The sequence below is a fragment of the Amblyomma maculatum genome, chromosome 1, assembly GCF_055883805.1.
Source record: "Amblyomma maculatum isolate TAMU_Amacu chromosome 1, ASM5588380v1, whole genome shotgun sequence".
Taxonomy (NCBI): Eukaryota; Metazoa; Arthropoda; class Arachnida; order Ixodida; family Ixodidae; genus Amblyomma; species Amblyomma maculatum.
Window position 1 is genome coordinate 192617739 of NC_139344.1, and position 6000 is coordinate 192623738.

Genomic DNA, 6000 nt, shown 5'->3' on the forward strand with positions numbered 1-6000 from the left:
AAAGAATCAACAAAAATGAGCTGTTGATACTTCTTACTCTTTCTTTTTTTTTTTTTTTTTTCGCCGTATGCTGATGGGCTGCGTGTATCAAGAGGATGACACTCGCCACAGTCGTCAGGCATCCGTGCCTTTTTGTGAGCTTTTTAGACAGATCTGTACTCTTTTTGCCTCGTCTGTCTGAAATAAACATTCATTTATTCATTCATTCAAGCCTGGCCATTAAACTTTTGGTGCCACTGAGTGGTGCGGATGACACCGCTCTTCTGACGACAAAAGAACGCGATCCCAGCGAACTAAATGACTGCAAACGTACACGCCCGACACAGAGGGGATATTGGCAGACAGCCACGCGATTGAGAACTGCACGCGATAGTGTATAAACTGGAGGAACAACTAAATTCAGTGACTCGTTCCGCCTTTTCTTGACCTCTTCTCGCCCCGCTCTTGTTTTCCATATCATCTTCACTTCATCTTTACTCGAGCTCATCTTCTATATTATGCTGATATTCTCTCACGCTCACTTCTGCATAAGAAGCCTTGGTGCTAGAGATCTCAAATTCAAGGGGAAAGTTTCATCTTTCCTATAGCAATCATGCATCTCACGTACACAAAATGCTGTTCAGATGGGATTATAATCTGACGGTGAAGGCTTCCTGTGCAAGCAGTGGAACGAGCACTAATTTTACACATTAACAGCTTTCTCTAAAGAAGTCAGCCAACGGATTAATAGGCGATATTTTTTCCATTACTCATTGGCTAAGAAAACCAGAAGATATTTAAAGATAGTCTTTTTGGGGTATGGAGATGAATTTTGCAGCATACTTACATTGCTGTTGGCAGCTAGACACCAGATAAAAAAAAAAAAAAAAAAGAAAACTGTTATGTTAGCATGCAAACAGACTCACTAGTTTTTTATATCTATAGCTTTTAAATAATATTTGTTTACAATTTGTGCAGCGTAATGAAAATGTAATTACAGGGTGGACAGATACGTAAGTCGTAGTCGTACGAACACGAGCTAGCTATTAGTGCAAGTTAAAAATGAAGGAAAGGCACAGATAAAATAAAGAAAAGTAACAGGGGCACGAACTGCGTGTTCCGCTGAGTTAACATTCTGACTACATAAACGAAAAAGAAAGAGAGGAAAACTTTGGAACAGCTATGAGCATCCGTGTACGTAAAAAGTCCGACAACAGTGCCTCGAATCGACATTCTACAACACGATGAGGCAACTTATTATTTCATTCTTTTTTGACAGCCGAAAGAACGCTCGCCGAAGACGTCAGTGCTGCATTTTATCTCGCGTGTTGGCCATTCATGATGGCTACATCTGGGCCGCGGTTACAAATTAACCACATAAACTCGCGCGTGATGTTAGTTGGTATAGTTGAGTCAACGTCACCCTGGATGAATTTCTTGCTAACATGTGGTATGCGGCAAGCTGAGAACTTCAGAAGGAAAGTAATAAGTTGCGCTAAATAAATGACAGGTGATCGATGGCTCAATCTAATGGTAACGCGTATCATTAGAATTTAATTTCCCTTTGTACAACACAACACATCACACACATTTCTCTATAATAGTTCTTTACGATACACTCAGTCTTCTTTGTACTTTTTTTTATACACCTGCACGCTTCTAGTTGTTTTCCCATCTAGTGTGGGATCTCATCTGCCGCTGAAGCGTTTTCTAAAGGCGTGGCTGTTCGGCTTCTCCGGCTCATTACACGTCTTGTCGCTTTTTACGTCCCTCGTTGAAAATTCTGCTTCCGTGAGACCCGCCCACACACAGTTCAGTTAAGCTGTGAAGGAATTAAGTGGGGCTGCCCAAGTTGCCAGCTCTCATTCTGCACTTTGTGCGATTTTCGTTGACTTAGTAACATTACAATTGTCTAGGATTAGCGCCACTCGTTGATTCAAGCCTTTGTTGGGGGAAGGTCAGTGCAGAGCTGTCGTAGCGTCACCACTGTGGAAAGAATTTTGTGGAGCGCTATTAAACGAGGCCCCGAGAGCTTCAGGCTCGCTCTCGAGCCATTGATAGTGCGCCCGTGCAAAATGTGCGTCGTGCTGTACCTATCGCCATATGCGAAATCTGGTGCCGATATCACGAGAAAAAAAAAAATGCGATGCACCATGTCAGCTCGAATTTGCCAGCTGGTTGTTTTTGTTGGTAGTATAGAGTGTTTCTGGACACAACGAGAAAGATTACGATCACCGACGTTGCTGGCTCCACTACCCTGAATCACGTGCTCAAGACGTAGCAATGCTCTTGCTATTGCAACCCCCTTCTTGCTATGCAGCAATGTTTTCAATAGGCGCAAATCAAGACATATAATGCAGAGATTAAATAACCGATGATCACTCCGCCGTGGCGGTGCAGTGGTTAGGGCGCTCGACTACTGCTCCCAAAGAAGCGGGATCGAATCTCGGGCGTGGCGGCCGCTTTTAGATGGAGGCGAAAAGCAAGGCGCCCAGGTGCTGTGCGATGTCAGTGCACGTTAAAGAACCCCAGGGGGTAAAATTTCCGGAATCCTCTACTACGGCGTTTCTCATAGCCTGAGTCGCTTTGGGACGTTAAACCCCATAAACTAAACCGAACCAAACCAATAACAGATTATCCGTTAGCGTAACGGTGTGGATTCTAAAAGAAGACAAACGTAGCAGGGTGTTGCAGAGGGTCACGCTGGCCGTTTATATAAAAAAAAAGGGGGGGGGGGGGGGGGGCTGGTGGGAATCAGGGAACTGCAGCTGGCTCAGGATAGGGCTATCGGCTGATTGGAGATCAATGGGAGATCGACTGGTGATGAAAACGATTCCAGAGGTCATTGCAAAATCAGCAAACATTTGCAGCATCCGGTCAGGACGGAAAAGAGGCACAGTTGCTATCCCATGCAGGCAATCGGCCAACAACGAGTGGGCTCCAAGCTGCGCTCCGCTCGCCGGCTTAAGAAAGGAGCTGAGTGAAAACGTGGCCTCGGCATTACCCGCATTTTACGCGTGCCGTTGTTAGGTGCTCACGTGCCTTGCGCGCAGCTTGCTCATGAGATTGTGTCGAGTGCGAGCTGCGCGCTTCATCATTAAGATCCTGCAGCCGAGCCCTGAACTGAGTGGCCTGAAGACAGCCCGGTCGCATCGCTTCGTGACGGACAACTTCCCCGGTGGTTCCTCTTTAGCGCTCTCATTACCAGCGAACGACGCAAGCGCTGGGCTGGCTAGCTACACAGACGATATTTATAGCTCTTGTTGAAGCCTATTTCTCTGGCTGATCAAACAGTCCTGCCATTTCGTTGCCATCTCGGGAAGGCGTGCATTTCTGCTGATCCGTTTGTCAGGGACCCGTATATTCCTGCAGCGTTCTTCTGGACCACAGTCAAGGATAATAGCGCGTGCGTGTTGGCAGCCCTCGGCGTTGTCGCGAGTAGCTAATCGCATGCTGCGACGGCAGTGGAGTCGGCATCCAGGAAGCAACCGCGCCGAGAAAGAGGGTAAATGTTTGCGAACAACGCTCCAGTGTGCGCCTGCTATATCTATATATAAACGTTGCCTATGACTGCTCTTGTAAGCTTAGAAAAAATAAACAGTAAAATATGTCAGACACCGGTGAAGGACAAATAAGCTCTCTCAAACGGTGCGGATTTGGCATTTGGTCATAAAGTACACTACAACTCTGGACATTAGCGGCTTCGTGCGGCGGCACTCCGGCATCGTGTAGTACATTGAACGCAGCCCTCGCAGGGGGTTAAGAGGATGTCAGATGCAGTGTTTTTTTTGCAACCTCTGCATCTAATTTGCGTAATACTGGATGTCGCCAGTGTGTGAGCTTGCGCCAGGCGGGTGGACGGACGTATTTGCAGTTGTCATATTGTCAGTAATCAAAGCCAGCATTTGTTTTTACTGAGACCATTGTGGCACCGTGTTAATCTGCCTGACTACCCAAATCCTCTAAAGGCACCTTAAGTAAATACTTATCCTTGCAGCAAACTGGCTACGCCTTAGAAATCTGAAACCCAAACGAAAAAGCGACGTTTTTGATGGCCTCTTATACTGGGAGGTTACACTTTTAAAATGCGTTCCGTCACTTGCTGTCTTGCACGCGCCGACACAAAGTATACAGTCCGCACAGAAAAAAAAAATTTCTTTGCAACTTAACGTGTAGAGCCCGCCAGCTGTATAGTCTTATAAAGCGCTGCCCTTGGTGCTGTCATGACGTATTTCCCATTTATTCTCATGCTTAGCCCCTTCATATGGAGCTGCACCCACGGCTCGTCCACCATTTGATTCCTGCAGTAAGTTTTTCCTTCGTCTACTTCAGTTCCTGTTTCAGAACTATCTTCCTATCGTTTCCTTGACTGCTGTGTTATCACCAAATTCTCATCAACCCAGCTAAATGCATTGTATGCGGGGCGGACAGGAGTAAATGGAGCATGCATGCTGTCAGTGCCTTCTATCAATCTGCATGCGTTCCCTAATTGAAGTTGGCCTGTGGGGTACATGTATAGGCTGGTATATAGCACCGGCTATAAGGCGCTTTTTCATAAACAGAAACTGTTTACGTCCGATGTGGAAGGTGAGGTTTCAATTACACCCTGCTCCATTTACTTATGCCCGCACCTGGACCTGGGACCTTGAGGGTTATGTTTGAACGTGAGACAAATCCCAGAGACGTTTACAGAATTATGTGGTCTGTCCATTTGCACACAATCTGCAGAACGTTGGATAGCAGCTCGTCGACAACCACCACTTCCACTGACTGGTGATAGTCATATGCCATCGGACAGTTAGCGATATCATAGGACTCGTTTCCGCCAACTTCATTTGCCAACTAGCTAAGTTTGCAAGCGTACCTTCCCAGGTTTCAGTACAATGTGGCAAATGTCGCCTCCAGATTTTCGGATCAACACATATTTTTTGTCTTATTTTACCTCATTTTTGCAATTACTCCCACCTTGTTCGTGCTTGCATCTCTCACGTAGTGCCTGGCTGCGAATTGAACACAGAGAAACTTGCTGACGCCTGGTGGGTAAAAAAATTACAGGACTTAAGTGTGCTTAAGAGCGGAAATGGCGAATTAAAGCCACTTTACACGACTGTTTTCATTAATTGCATCGTCACTGTCATCGCTACTATCATCATCATAACTATTGCTACCATCACCATTATCAACTAAATGCACCGTCATTGCCATCCCTACCATCATCATCCCTATGGCTGCTATCGTCAATGTCATTATCAATTAAATGCACTGTCATTGTCATTTCTGCTATCATACGTATTCTGGACAAAGATAATAACAGTTTGTTTCTCACAACACTGGCGTGGAGTAGCGGTTTGCGCGCTCGGCTGGAGAACAGAGGAATAGTGGCTCGATTCCCTGTGAAGAGATTTTTTTTTCCTTAAGTGCCAGTGCGACAGGCGCTTTCTGATCCCAATTTCTGCGGACTCCTCGCATGAGCCAAGAAAGTCATAATTTTGCCTTAAAATGCCAACGTGGCGTGGGACATTTCTCGCTCATTGCAGAAACCTACAGCTAGGGCAAATCAGTGCTAGGGTGCAACCCCAAAAACGACCGAATGATTTCACTTCGGATCCAAGGTCACCCTTTCAACATAACAGTTATCCAAGTCTATGCACCGACCACTACTGCTGAAGAAGCTGAAGTTGAGAGATTTTACGCAGACCTACAATGCCTTTTAGACCGCACCCCATCATCAGACGTCGTTTTTCTGATAGCAGACTAGAATGCTAAGGTCGGGAGTGAAGAAATAGCCGGAATTCCAGGCAAGTTCGGTCTTGGTGAGTCAAATGAAGCTGGGCAGAGGCTAGTAGAGTTTTGTCAAGAAAACAACCTGACCATAGCGAATACTCATTTTCAACAGCACAAGAGACGCCTGTACACATGGACTTCACCGGACGGTCTGTACAGGAATCAGATCGATTATATTCTTTGCCGGCAGAGATGGAGAAGCGCTGTACAAGCAGTAAAAACAAGGCCTGGGGCCGA